At 38.7% G+C, this 15,060-nt stretch overlaps 1 non-coding gene across 1 annotated transcript; it reads left to right on the top strand.

Moving 5' to 3' along the window:
- The first annotated feature begins 13,413 nt into the window (after window positions 1-13,413).
- LOC112774792 (small nucleolar RNA R71) lies at window positions 13,414-13,521 on the top strand. Its single transcript, XR_003189252.1, has one exon. It is a non-coding gene; the product is annotated as a small nucleolar RNA R71 (small nucleolar RNA).
- The last annotated feature ends 1,539 nt before the right edge of the window (window positions 13,522-15,060 follow it).

Below are 15,060 nucleotides of genomic sequence, written 5' to 3'. Positions count from 1 at the left end.
GTGCATTTCAACTTGTGTAACTCATTTTCAATCAACTTGATTTCTCACTTATTTAGTTACACAAAGTGCATTTCAACTTTTTAAACACCAATTATTGCATTATCCATGACCGCGACATTGATTGATGACTTGCTTTCAACTAATTGCTATTTTTGCAATTTCATATTTCATCATCAATGACTGCTTCTTCCTCGTGTTTGTGAGTATGCTTGTTATTCATACTTGTGATTCATTGTGATTAAGCAAATGATCGTCATACCCCTAACCTTTGCACTAGTTTTCTAACTTTTAACTTGCCTAACATGCTGATTCTTCTTTTTAGCCTTCAACTAATCCTTTTGACCATTCTTTTTGGGTATGATGCTCATTGAGCTTAATGAACAAGTATTGTGCATATTTTGCTTGATTTCTTGGTTTCTGGCTATTGTGTTGAATGCTAATTCCTGTTGCTTGCATTCTAAGAATTCTCTTTGCTTAACTCTCTTCATGAATATGCCATTACTTGCTTGCTATCTCCCTACTTGGCTACTTGCTTATATCATATCATATTTGCTTTCAGATGGCCGATAGAGGAAAAGCAAATGCTACTACCTCAAGAAAGTGGAAGAAATCTCAAGCCACCACCCTCTCTCCTTATGCCAATGGTGCACGAAATTGTGATCCCCGGCAACGGCGCCAAAAACATGGTATGCATGTTCGTAATCTCAAATTCTTTTTCACAACTCCGATACAACTAACCAGCAAGTGCACTGGGTCGTCCAAGTAATAAACCTTACGTGAGTAAGGGTCGATCTCCCAGAGATTGTCGGCTTGAAGTAAGCTATGGTCATCCTTGTAAATCTCAGTCAGGCGGATTCAAATGGTTATGGGATTTTGATAATTAAAATATAAAATATAAAATAGGATAGAGATACTTATGCAATTCATTGGTGAGTGTTTCAGATAAGCATATGGAGATGCTTTTGTTCCTTCTGAACCTCTGCTTTCCTACTGCTGTCATCTAATCATTCATACTCCTTTCCATGGCAAGCTCTATGTTGGGCATCACTGTTGTCAATGGCTACTTCCCGTCCTCTCAGTGAAAATGGTCCAAATGTGCTGTCACCACACGGCTAATCATCTGTCGGTTCTCGATCATGTTGGAATAGGATCCAGTGATCCTTTTGCGTCTGTCACTATGCCCAACACTCACGAGTTTGAAGCTCGTCACAGTCATCACTTCCCAGATCCTACTCGAAATACCACAGACAAGGTTTAGACTTTTCGGATCTCAAGAATGGCCACCAATAATTCTAGCTTATACCACGAAGACTCCGATCTTTTGGAATGGAGGCTAAGAGATAAACGCTCAATCCAAGGTAGAACGGAAGTGGTTGTCAGGCACGCGTTCATAGGTTGAGAATAGTGATGAGTGTTACGAATCATCATATTCATCATGTTGAAGTGCAAGCGAATATCTTAGAATAGGAATAAGCTTGAATTGAATAAGAAAACAATAGTACTTTGCATTAATTCATGAGGAACAGTAGAGCTCCACACCTTAATCTATGGTGTGTAGAAACGCTACCGTTGAAAATACATAAGTAATGAAGGTCCAGGCATGGCCGTGAGGCCAGCCTCCATTGTCTAAGGACTAAACGTTCAAAAGATCTAAAAATGATCCAAAGATAGATTTAAATACAATAGTAAAAAGTCCTATTTATACTAAACTAGTTACTAGGGTTTATAGAGATAAGTAAATGATGCAAAAATCCACTTCCGGGCTCACTTGGTGTGTGCTTGGGCTGAGCATTGAGCTTTCATGTGTAGAGACTCTTTTTGGTGTTAAACGCAATTGAGAGCGCTCCAATTGGATTTCTGTAGCACCATAAAATCCATTTCGAGTGCAGGGAGGTCAGAATCCAACAGCATCTGCAGTCCTTCTTTAGCCTCTGAATCAGATTTTTGCTCAAGTCCCTCAATTTCAGCCAGAAATTACCTGAAATCATAGAAAAACACACAAACTCATAGCAAAGTATAGAAATGTGATTTTTATTTAAATACTAATAAAAATATACTGAAAACTAACTAAATCATACTAAAAACTATGTAAAAACAATACCAAAAGCATATAAATTATCCGCTCATCACAACACCAAACTTAAATTGTTGCTTGTCCCCAAGCAACTGAAAATCAAATAGGATAAAAAGAAGAGAATATACTATAAATTCCAAAATATCAATGAAACTTAGCTCCAATTAGATGAGCGGGACTAGTAGCTTTTTGCCTCTGAACAGTTTTGGCATCTCACTTTATCCTTTGAGGTTTAGAATGATTGACATCTATAGGAACTCAGAATTCAGATAGTGTTATTGATTTTCCTAGTTTAGTATGTTGATTCTTGAACACAGCTACTTTATGAGTCTTGGCTGTAGCCCTAAGCACTTTGTTTTCCAGTATTACCACCGGATACATAAATGTCACAGACACATGACTGGGTGAACCTTTTTCAGATTGTAACTCAGCTTTGCTAGAGTCCCCAATTAGAGGTGTCCAGAGTTCTTAAGCACACTCCTTTTTTTTGCTTTAGATCACGACTTTAACCGCTCAGTCTCAAGCTTTTGGCTTGACACCTTCACGCCACAAGCACATGGTTAGGGACAGCTTGGTTTAGCCGCTTAGGCCAGGATTTTATTCATTTGGGCCCTCTTATCCATTAATGCTCAAAGCCTTGGATCCTTTTTACCCTTGCCTTTTGGTTTAAAGGGTTATTGGCTTTTTCTGCTTGCTTTTTCTTTTCTTTCTCTCTTTTTTTCTTTTATTTTCACCATTTTTTTCGCAAGCCTTGTTACTCACTGCTTTTTCTTGCTTCAAGGATCAATTTTATGATTTTTCAGATTATCAATAACATTTCTCCTTTTTCATTATTCTTTCAAGAGCCAACAATTTTAACATTCATAAACAACAAATTTAAAAGACATATGCACTGTTCAAGCATTAGTTCAGAAAGCAGAAAGTGTTGCCACCACATCAAAATAATTAAACTAAGCTCAAGGATGAATTCGAAATCATGTACTTCTTGTTCTTTTGTTTTTAGAATATTTTTCATTTAAGAGAGGTGATGGATTCATAAGACATTCATAGCTTTAAGACATAGACACTTAGATACTAGTGATCATGTAGTAAAGACACAAACATAAATAAAACATAAGGCTCAAAAACCGAAAAATAGAAAAATAAGAACAAAGAGATTAAGGAACGGGTCCACCTTAGTGAGGGTGGCGTCTTCTTTCTCTTGAAGAACCAATGGTGTTCTTGAGCTCCTCTATGTCTCTTCTTTGCCTTTGTTGCTCCTCCCTCATAGCTCTTTGATCTTCTCTAATCTCATGGAGAATGTTGGAGTGCTCTTGGTACTCCATCCTTAGTTGTCCCATGTTGGAACTTAGTTCTCCTAGGGAGGTGTTGATTTGCTCCCAATAGTTTTGTGGAGGAAAGTGCATCCCTTGAGGCATCTCAGGGATTTCATGATGAGGAATTTCATCATGCTCTTGTTGAGGTCCATGATCTCTTGTTTGCTCCATCCTTTACTTAGTGATGGGCTGATGAACGAGTTTTTCTCAATGGTTTAGAATTTCTCTTCTAGAAATAAGAACTTCGTTGTAAGCATAGTTCTAAACCAACAAACAATTCTCACATCAAAAATTTGAGTTGTCACATGTAACAAACCCCAAATGAAAATTAACCGGAGTATTTAAACTCCGGGTCATCTCACAAGGAATTACAATGAAATGCTCAATTATTGGCTATGAAGATGTAAGGGGTTTTGATTTTGATATTTTGGCAAGAAAATAAATGGCAAGAAAAATTAAATGGCAAGAAAAGTAAATGAACAATGAACTAACAAAATAAATGGAAAAGAACTCTTGGCTAGACATAGGTAATTGAGATCACCATCCTTGTCTACATACCAAACATTGATAATTATGAGAGGCCAAGCTCATTAAGTCTACTTCCAAAAGTCTTAAGTACGTAATATCTACTCCTAGACTTGAAGTACGTCAAATGGCTTTGATCACATCAACCCATAAGTCCCAACCTACCTACTAATTAGATTAGTAGTGGGTTGGCATCAATGAGTATCAAATTGATCACCAAGGGTTCTCAAATCACCAATCTAATGAGACCCAATGACTCAAGGTCACTCAGTTCCCTTAGCCTAGGCCAAGAGCAAAGAGAACTACTCAAAAACTAGTGTAAACATTTCATCAAACATTTTGAGTGCAAAAAAGTAAACATCACAAAATGCTAGAATTAATGAAACCCATAACTATCATAAGCAAGAAATCCATAATAACAAGCAAGATAAACATCAAGAGACATGGAAATATAAAATTGCATCAAAAGAAATTGAGATCCAACAATGTTCATAAACATAAAAGAGTGCAAAATGAGAAATTAACAAGTAAAACTAGAAGATCAAGACCATAGAACACTAAAATATAAAGAGAATTGAAATCAAAGCAAGAATTGAAAGATGGATTTGAGAGAGATTAATCTAACTCTACCCTAATTTCTATCCTAAATCTAGAGAGAGGAGAGAGCATCTCTCTCTAGAATTCTACTCCTAAAACATGATGAAAAACTAAACTCTGACTATTTTGTTTCATTCTCCCTCCAATCCTTGGTTCAATAGCATCAGAAATGGGTTGGATTTGGCCCAAAATGCTTCAGAAATCGCTGGGGGTGATTTCACTAAAGTGGACCTACGTGCTCCATCGGCACGCGCACGCACATGGCGCGTGCGCGCCCCTATGCGTCAGGCAACATATGGCAAATTTTATATCATTTCGAAGCCTGGGATGTTAGCTTTCCAATGCAACTGGAACCGCTTCATTTGGACCTCTTTAGCTCAAGTTATGGTCGATTGAGTGCCAGGAGATCGGGCTTGACATCTTTACGGTTCCTTCATTTCTTCATGAGTTCTCCCAGTTTGCATGCTTTTCTCCTCACTTCTTCCATCCAATACTTGCCTTATGAACCTGAAATCACTCAATAAACATATCAAGGCATCGAATGGAATTAAAGTAAGTTAAATTTAGCTATTTTAAGGCCTAAACAGCATGTTTTCACATTTAAGCACAAATCAAGGGAGAATTGCAAAACCATGCTATTTCATTGAATAAATGTGAGAAAATGTGATAAAATCCCCCAAAATAAGCACAAGATAAACCACAAAATCAGAGTTTATCATGGGCTTGTCCTCATCAATAAGGATGTCTCCCTCTATGTCAATCCCAGCCGAATTGCAGAGTTGGCAAATGAGGTGAGGAAAGGATAACCTTGCCAAAGTGGAGGACTTGTCAGCCACCTTGTAGAGTTCTTGAGGTATAATCTCATGAACTTCCACTTCCTCCCCAATCATGATACTATGGATCATGATGGCCTGATCCACAGTTACTTCGGATCTGTTGATAGTAGGAATGATAGAGCGTTGGATGAACTCCAACCATCCTCTAGCTACAGGCTTTAGGTCCGGTCTTCTCAATTGAACCGACTTGCCTCTTGAGTCAACTTTCCATTGAGCTCCTTCTACACATATGTCCATGAGGACTTGGTCCAACCTTTGATCAAAGTTGACCCTTCTAATGTAGGGGCGTGCATTTTCTTGCATCATTGGCAAGTTGAATGCCAACCTTACATATTCTGGACTGAAATCTAAGTATTTCCCCCGAACCATTGTAAGCCAATCCTTTAGGTTTGGGTTCATACTTTGATCATGGTTCCTAGTGATCCATGCGTTTGCATAGAACTCTTGAACCATTAGGATTCCGGCTTGTTGAATAGGATGGAGAGTACTTCCCATCCTCTTCTTCTAACCTCTTGTCGAATCTCTGGATATTCGCCCTTTTTGAGCTTAAAAGGGACCTCAGGGATCACCTTTTTCTTGGCCACAACTTCATAGAAGTCGTCTTGATGGACCTTTGAGATGAATCTCTCCATCTCCCATGATTCAGAAGTGGAAGCAATTGCCTTCCCTTTCCTCTTTCTAGAGGTTTCTCTGGCCTTAGGTGCCATTAATGGTTATGGAGAAACAAAAAGCAACACTTTTACCACACCAAACTTAAAATTTTTACTCGTCCTCGAGCAAAAGAAGAAGGAAAATAGTAGAAGAAGAAGAAAATGGAGTAGATGGAGGGGAAGTGTGTATTCGGCCAAGGGGGAGAAGAAGTGTTTGTAATGTGTGAAAATGAGGTAGTGTTGAGGGGTTTATATAGGGGTGGGGGGAGGGTTAGATTTCGTGTATTAGGGTTGGGTTTGGGAGGGAAAGGATTTTTGAATTTGGAGGTAGGTGGGGTTTTTGGGGAAGAGTAGATGGATGTGAGTGGTGAGGAGTATTTGGGAAAGAGATATGGAGGTGATTCGTGAAGGGTATTTGGGGAAGAGTGTTATGAAAGGGTGTGAAGAGGAGAGAAGAAGAGGTGGGGTACGTGGGGATCCTGTGGGGTCCACAGATCCTGAGAGGTCAAGAACTTAACATCCCTGCTCCATTTAGGCGTGCAAAATGCCCTTGTGCACTTCTGGCATTAAACGCTAGGTTGCTGCTTGTTTATGGCGTTTAACGCCAGCTTTTCTCCCATTCTTGGCGTTCGACGCCAAGTAGATGCTCTATTCTGGCGTTAAACGCCAGTTTGGTGCTTGTTTCTGGCGTTTAATGCCAGCTTGATTCTTCTTTCTGGTGTTAAACACCAGTCTGCTGTTTCTTACTGGCGTTTAAATGCCAGTAAGCTCTTCCTCCAGGGTGAGCTATTTTTAATGCTGTTTTTTCATTCTGTTTTTGATTTTTCAGTTGTTTTTGTGACTTCACATGATCATCAACCTAAAGAAAACATAAAATAGCAATGGAAAATAAATAGATATAATTAAATAACATTAGGTTGCCTCCCAACAAGCGCTTCTTTAATGTCAATAGCTTGACAGTGAGCTCTCATGGAGCCTCACAGATAATCAGAGCAGGGTTGGGGCCTTTCAACACCAAACCTAGAGTTTGGTTGTGGCCTCCCAATACCAAACTTAGAGTTTGAATGTGGGGGTTTTGTTTGACTCTGTATTGAGAGAAGCTTTTCATGCTTCCTCTCCATTGTTACAGAAGGAGAACCTTGAGTCTTGAATACAAGGTAGTCCTCATTCAACTGAAGGACCAAATCTCCTCTGTCAATATCAATCACAGCTTTTGCTGTTGCTAGAAAGGGTCTGCCAAGGATGATGGATTCATCCTCATCCTTCCCAGTGTCTAGGATTATGAAATCAGTAGGGATGTAAAGACCTTCAAACTTTACTAGCACATCCTCTACTAGTCCATAAGTCTATTTCATTGATTTGTCTGCCATCTCTAGTGAGATTCTTGCAGCTTGTACCTCAAAAATTTCCAATTTCTCCATTACAGAGAGTGGCATGAGGTTTATCCCTGACCCCAGGTCACACAGAGCCTTCTCAAAGGTCATGGTGCCTATGGTACAAAGTATGAAGAATTTTCCGGGATCCGGTTTCTTCTGAGGTAATGTCTGCCTCATTAATGCATTCAGTTCATTGGTGAATGGTGCACGAAATTGTGATCTCAGGCAACGGCGCCAGAAACTCTGTACGCACGTCTTAATAAATCATTTTTCATTCACAACTTCGATACAACTAACCAGCAAGTGCACTGGGTCGTCCAAGTAATAAACCTTACATGAGTAAGGGTCGATCCCACGGAGATTGTTGGTATGAAGTAAGCTACGGTCACCTTGTAAATCTCAGTTAGGCGGATAATGATTGATTATGGAGTTTTCGAAAATAATACTAATTAAACAAAAAATAAAGATAGAAATACTTTTGTATATTACTGGTGAGAATTTCAGATAAGCGTATAGAGATGCTTTCGTTCCTCTGAACCTCTGCTTTTCTGCTGTCTTCATCCAATCAATCCTACTCCTTTCCATGGTTGGATTTATGTAAGGACATCACCGTTGTCAATGGCTACTTTTAATCCTCTCTGGAAAATGGTCCGATGCGCTGTAACTGCATGGCTAATCATCTGGAGGCATCACCCTTGTCAATGGCTGCATCCTATCCTCTTGTGAAAATGGTCCAAATGCTCTGTCACAGCACGGCTAATCATCTGAGGTTCTCGATCATACTGGAATAGGATTCACCCTCCTTTTGCGTCTGTCACTACGCCCAGCACTCGCGAGTTTGAAGTTCATCATAGTCATTCAATCCCAGAGTCCTACCCAGAATACCACAGACAAGGTTTAGACTTTCCGGACTCTCATGAATGCCGCCATCAATCTAGCTTATACCACGAAGATTCTGATTATGAGATCCAAGAGATACTCATTCAATCTAAAGTAGAACGGAAGTGGTTGTCAGGCACGCGTTCATAGGGAATGATGATGATTGTCACGTTCATCACATTCAGGTTGAAGTGCGAATGAATATCTTAGAAGCATAATAAGTTGAATTGAATAGAAAAACAGTAGTACTTTGCATTAATCTTTGAGGAACAGTAGAGCTCCACACCTTAATCTATGGAGTGTAGAAACTCTACCGTTGAAAATACATAAGTGAAAGGTCCAGGCATGGCTGAATGGCCAGCCCCTCTGATCTAAGAACCAGACGTCCCAAGATGTCAAATACAATAGTAAAAAGTTCTATTTATAATAAACTAGCTACTAGGGTTTACAGAAGTAAGTAATTGATGCATAAATCCACTTTCGGGGCTCACTTGGTGTGTGCTTGGGCTGAGCTTGAATGTTACACGTGCAGAGGCTCTTTCTGGAGTTGAACGCCAGGTTGTAACGTATTTCTGGCGTTCAACTCTGGTTTGTGACGTGTTTCTGGCGTTTAACTCCAGATAGCAGCGTAGAACTGGCGTTCAATGCCCTTTTACGTCATCTAAACTTGGCCAAAGTATAGACTATTATATATTGCTGGAAAGCCCTAGATGTCTACTTTCCAACGCAATTAGAAGCGCGCCATTTTGATTTCTGTAGCTCCAGAAAATCCACTTTGAGTGCAGGGAGGTCAGAATCCAACAGCATCAGCAGTCCTTCTTCAACCTCTGAATCTGATTTTTGCTCAAGTCCCTCAATTTCAGTCAGAAAATACCTGAAATCACAAAAAAACACACAAACTCATAGTAAAGTCCAGAAATGTGAATTTAACATAAAAACTAATGAAAACATCCCTAAAAGTAACTAGATTCTACTAAAAACATACTAAAAACAGTGCCAAAAAGCGTATAAATTATCCGCTCATCACAACACCAAACTTAAATTGTTGCTTGTCCCCAAGCAACTGAAAATCTAATAGGATAAAAAGAAGAGAATATACTATAAATTCCAAACTATGAATGAAACATAGCTCCAATTAAATCAGTGGGACTTGTAGCTTTTTGCCTCTTGAATAGTTTTGGCATCTCACTTTATCCATTGAAGTTCAGAATGATTGGCATCTCTAGGAACTCAGAGTTCAGATAGTGTTATTGATTCTCCTAGTTCAGTATGATGATTCTTGAACACAGCTATTTTGTGAGTCTTGGCTGTGGCCCTAAGCACTTTGTTTTCCAGTATTACCACCAGATACATAAATGCCACAGACACATAACTGGGTGAACCTTTTCAGATTGTGACTCAGCTTTGCTAAAGTCCCCAATTAGAGGTGTCCAGGGTTCTTAAGCACACTCTTTTTTTTGCTTTGGACCTTGACTTTAACCGCTCAGTCTCAAGTTTTCACTTGACACCTACACGCCACAAGCACATGGTTAGGGACAGCTTGGTTTAGCCGCTTAGGCCAAGATTTTATTCCTTTAGGCCCTCCTATCCACTGATGCTCAAAGCCTTGGGATCCTTTTTATTTACCCTTGCCTTTTGGTTTTAAGGGTTATTGGCTTTTTGCTCTTGCCTCTTGGTTTTAAGATCTTTTGGCTTTTTCTGCTTGCTTTTTTTTTTTTTTTTTCGCCTATATTTTTTTCTGCAAGCTTTGTTCTTTGCTACTTTTTCTTGCTTCAAGAATCATTTTTATGATTTTTCAGATTATCAAATAACATGTCTCCTTATCATCATTCTTTCAAGAGCCACCATATTTAACATTCTAAAACAACAACTTCAAAAGACATATTCACTGTTCAAGCATTCATTCAGAAAACAAAAAGTATTGTCACCACATCAATATAATTAAACTAAGTTCAAGGATAAATTCAAAACTCATGTACTTCTTGTTCTTTTGAATTAAAACATTTTTTCATTTAAGAGAGGTGATGGATTCATAGGACATTCATAACTTTAAGACATAGTTACTAAATACTAATGATCATGTAATGAAGACACAAACATGGATAAGCACTTAACATAGAGAAAACGAAAAATAGAGAATAAGAACAAGGAATGAGTCCACCTTAGTGATGGTGGCATTTCCTTCTTGAGGAACCAATGATGTCCTTGAGCTCTTCTATGTCTCTTCCTTGTCTTTGTTGCTCCTCCCTCATTGCTTTTTGATCTTCTCTTATTTCATGAAGGATGATGGAGTGCTCTTGATGTTCCACCCTTAGTTGTCCCATATTGGAACTTAATTCTCTTAGGTAGGTGTTGATTTGCTCCCAAAAATTCTGTGGAGGAAAGTGCATCCCTTGAGGTATCTCAGGGGTTTCTTGATGATGAGCTTCTTCATGTGACTGTTGAGATCCATGAATGTGCTCTCTTGTTTGCTCCATCATTTTCTTAGTGATGGGCTTGTGAGATGAATCTTTCAATCTCCCATGGCTCAGAGGTGGAAGCAATTGTCTTCCCTTTCCTCTTCTTGAGGTTTCTCTGGCCTTAGGTGCCATTAATGATAATGGAAAAACAAAAAGCTTATGCTTTTACCACACCAAACTTAGAATATTGCTCGCCCTCGAGCAAGAGAAGAAAGAATATAAGAAGAAGAAGAAGATATGGAGGAGATGGAGGGATGTGTGTATTCGGTCATATGGGTGGGAAAGAGATTTTGAATTTTTAAGGTAGGTGGGGTGTATGGATGTGAGTGGTAAAGTAGTGATAGGGAAGAGAGATTGAGGTGATTGGTGAAGAGTTTTGGGGAAGAGTGTTTATGGGATGGTGTGAAAGAGGGGTGAGAAGAAGTGAGTGGAGGTAGGTGGGGATCCTGTGGGGTCCACAGATCTTGAGGTGATCTTGTGGGGTCCACAGATCCTGAGGTGTTCAAGGATTTACAACCTTGCACCAAATTAGGCATGCAAAATGCCCTTGCACACAACTCTGGGCGTTCAGCGCCAGATTGGTGCTTGTTCTGGGCGTTGAACGCCCATTTATTACCCATTTCTGGCGTTGAACGCCAGAACCATGCTTGTTCTGGGCATTCAGCGCCAGCTCTTCTCCAGGGTGCAATTCTGGCGTTCAAACGCCCAGATGCTGCCCATTTTGGGCGTTCAGCGCCAGAACCATGCTCTGTTCTAGCGTTGAACGCCAGCCAGATGCTTCTTACTGGCGTTTAAAGGCCAGTAAGGTCTTCCTCCAGGGTGTGATTTTTCTTCTGCTGTTTTTGATTCCGTTTTCAATTTTTATATTTATTTTGTGACTCCACATGATCATGAACCTAATAAAACATGAAAGAACAAGAAAAATAAAATTAGATAAATAAAAATTGGGTTGCCTCCCAACAAGCGCTTCTTTAATGTCAATAGCTTGACAGTGGGCTCTCATGGAGCCTCACAGATGTTCAGAGCATTGTTGAGACTTCCCAACACCAAACTTAGAGTTTGGATATGGGAGTTCAACACCAAACTTAGAGTTTGGTTGTGGCCTCCCAACACCAAACTTAAAGTTTGACTGTGGGGGCTCTGGTTGACTCTGCAGTGAGAGAAGCTTTTTATGCTTCCTCTCTATGTTTACAGAAGGATGACCTCGAGTTGTAAACACAAGGGAGTCCTTATTCAATTGAAGGACTAATTCACCTCTGTCAACATCAATTACAGCTCTTGCTGTGGCTAGGAAGGGTCTTCCAAGGATGATGAATTCATCCTCATCCTTCCCAGTATCTAGGACTATGAAATCAGCAGGGATGTAAAGGCCTTCGACCTTTACTAATACGTCCTCTACTTGTCCATAAGCCTGTTTTCTTGAATTGTCTGCCATCTCTAATGAGATTTTAGCAGCTTGTACCCCATAGATTCCCAGTGTCTCTATTACAGAGAGGGGCATGAGGTTTATCCCTGATCCAAGGTCACACAGAGCCTTTTCAAAGATCATGTTGCCTATGGTACAAGATATTACGAACTTTCCAGGATCCTGTTTCTTTTGAGGCAACGTCAGTTGATCCAGATCACTTAGTTCATTGGTGAACAAGGGAGGTTCATCCTCCCAAGTCTCAATACCAAATAATTTGGCATTCAACTTCATGATTGCACCAAGGTACTTGGCAACTTGCTCTTGAGTAACATCCTCATTCTCTTCAGAAGAGGAATACTCATCAGAGCTCATGAATGGCATAAGGAGGTTCAATGGAATCACTATGGTCTCTAGATGAGTCTCAGATTCCTTTGGTTCCTCAGAGGGAAACTCCTTATTGATCACTGGACGTCCCAGGAGGTCTTCCTCACTGGGATTCACGTCCTCAACCTCCCTTACAGGTTCGGCCATGGTGGTTATGTCAATGGCCTTGCACTCTCCTTTTGGATTTTCTTCTGTATTGCTTGGGAGAGTACTAGGAGGAATTTCAGTGATCCTTTTACTCAGCTGGCCCACTTGTGCTTCCAAATTTCTAATGGAAAACCTTGTTTCATTCATGAAACTCACAGTGGCCTTAGATAGATCAGAGACTAAATTTGCTAAGCTAGATGGATTCTGCTCAGAATTCTCAGTCTGTTGCTGAGTGGATGATGGACAAGGCTTGCTATTGCTAAACCTGTATCTTTCACCATTATTAAAGCCTTGTTGAGGCTTTTGTTGATCCTTCCATGATAGATTTGGATGATTTTTCCATGATGGATTATAGGTGTTTCCATAAGGTTCACCTAAGTAATTTACCTTTGCTATTGCAGGGTTCTCAGGATCATAAGCTTCTTCTTCAGAAGATGCCTCTTGAGTACTGTTGGATGCAGCTTGCATTCCATTCAGACTCTGAGAAATCATATTGACTTGCTGAGTCAATATTTTATTTTGAGCCAATATGGTATTCAAAGTATCATTTTCAAGAACTCCCTTCTTCATAGGCGTCCCATTATTCACAGGATTCCTCTCAGAAGTGTACATGAACTGGTTATTAGCAACCATGTCAATGAGTTCTTGAGCTTCTGCAGGCATTTTCTTTAAGTGAATGGATCCACCTGCAGAGGTATCCAATGATATTTTAGCTAATTCAGACAGACCATCATAGAATATGTCCAGGATGGTCCATTCTGAAAGCATGTCAGAAGGACACTTTTTGGTCAGTCCTTTGTATCTCTCCCAAGCTTCATAGAGGGATTCACCTTCTTTCTGTCTGAAGGTCTGAACATCCACTCTAAGCTTACTCAACTTTTGAGGAGGAAAGAACTTGGCTAGGAAAGCCTTGACCAGCTTATCCCAAGAGTTCAGGCTATCTTTGGGTTGAGAGTCCAACCATATTCTAGCTCTGTCTCTCACAGCAAAAGGGAAAAGCATGAGCCTGTAGACTTCAAGATCTACTCTATTAGTCTTAACAGTATCACATATCTGCAAGAATTCAGTTAAGAACTGAAAAGGATCTTCAGATGGAAGTCCATGAAACTTGCAGTTCTGCTGCATCAGAGAAACTAATTGAGGTTTAAGCTCAAAATTGTTTGCTCCAATGGCAAGAATAGAGATGCTTCTTCCATGTAAATTGGAATTAGGTGCAGTAAAGTCACCAAGCATCCTCCTTGCATTATTATTATTTTCGGCTGCCATTTTCTCTTCTTGTTCGAAAATTTCTGAAAGGTGCTTGCTGGATTGTTGTAATTTAGCTTCTCTTAGTTTCCTCTTCAGAGTCCTTTCAAGTTCTGGATCTGCTTCAACAAGAATATTCTTGTCCTTGCTCCTGCTCATATGAAAAAGAGGGACAGAAAAATAATAATAATAGGGGTCCTTTTTACCACAGTATAGAGGTCCCTGTGTGAGTAGAAGAAACGGAAAAGAAAAAATTCAAACACAGATGGAAGAGGGGGTTCGAATTTGGGTGAGATGAAGTGTTAGTAGATGAATAAATAAATAGAAGGAGATAAGAGAGGGAGAGTGAATTTTCGAAAATAATTTTTGAAAAAGAGTTAGTGGTTTTCGAAAATAGTTTTTGAAAAAGGTTAGTAATTTTTGAAATTTTAAAATAAAAAATTATAATAATTAGTTAATTAAAAAGAAATTTTGCAAAAGAGGGAAGATATTTTCGAAAATTAGAGAGAGAGGGAGTTAGTTAAGTAGTTTTGAAAAAGATAAGAAACAAACAAAAAGTTAGTTAGTTAGTTGAAATAAATTTGAAAATCAATTTTGAAGAGATAAGAGGATAAGAAGTTTAGAAAGGATATTTTAAAATCAAATTTTGAAAAAGATAAGATAAAGAGATATTTTTGAAAAGATATGATTGAAATTAGATTTGAAAAAGATTTGATTTTTAAAATCACAATTAATGACTTGATTCACAAGAAATCACAAGATATGATTCTAGAACTCAAAGTTTGAATCTTTCTTAACAAGCAAGTAACAAACTTGATATTTTTGAATCAAAACATTAATTGTTGATGTTATTTTCGAAAATTAGGAGATAAAGATAAGAAAAAGATTTTTGAAAAATATTTTTAAAATTTTTGAAAATAAATAAGAAAAATGGAAAAGATTTGATTTTTGAAAAAGATTTTGAAAAAGATAATATTTTTAAATTGAAAATTTGATTTGACTCATAAAAAAAACAACTAGATTTTAAAATTTTTTAAAAAAGTCAAATCTAATTTTCGAAATTTTGAGAGAGAAAAAGGGAAGATATTTTTTTGATTTTTGAATTTTTATGATGAGAGAGAAAAAAAACATGCAAAATGATGCAATGCATGAAAGTTATGGATC

The sequence above is a fragment of the Arachis hypogaea genome, chromosome 18 (genome assembly GCF_003086295.3).
Source record: "Arachis hypogaea cultivar Tifrunner chromosome 18, arahy.Tifrunner.gnm2.J5K5, whole genome shotgun sequence".
In the NCBI taxonomy this organism is placed as follows: Eukaryota; Viridiplantae; Streptophyta; class Magnoliopsida; order Fabales; family Fabaceae; genus Arachis; species Arachis hypogaea.
Note: the sequence above shows the minus strand (reverse complement) of the source record. Positions and strands in the feature narration are given on the sequence as shown.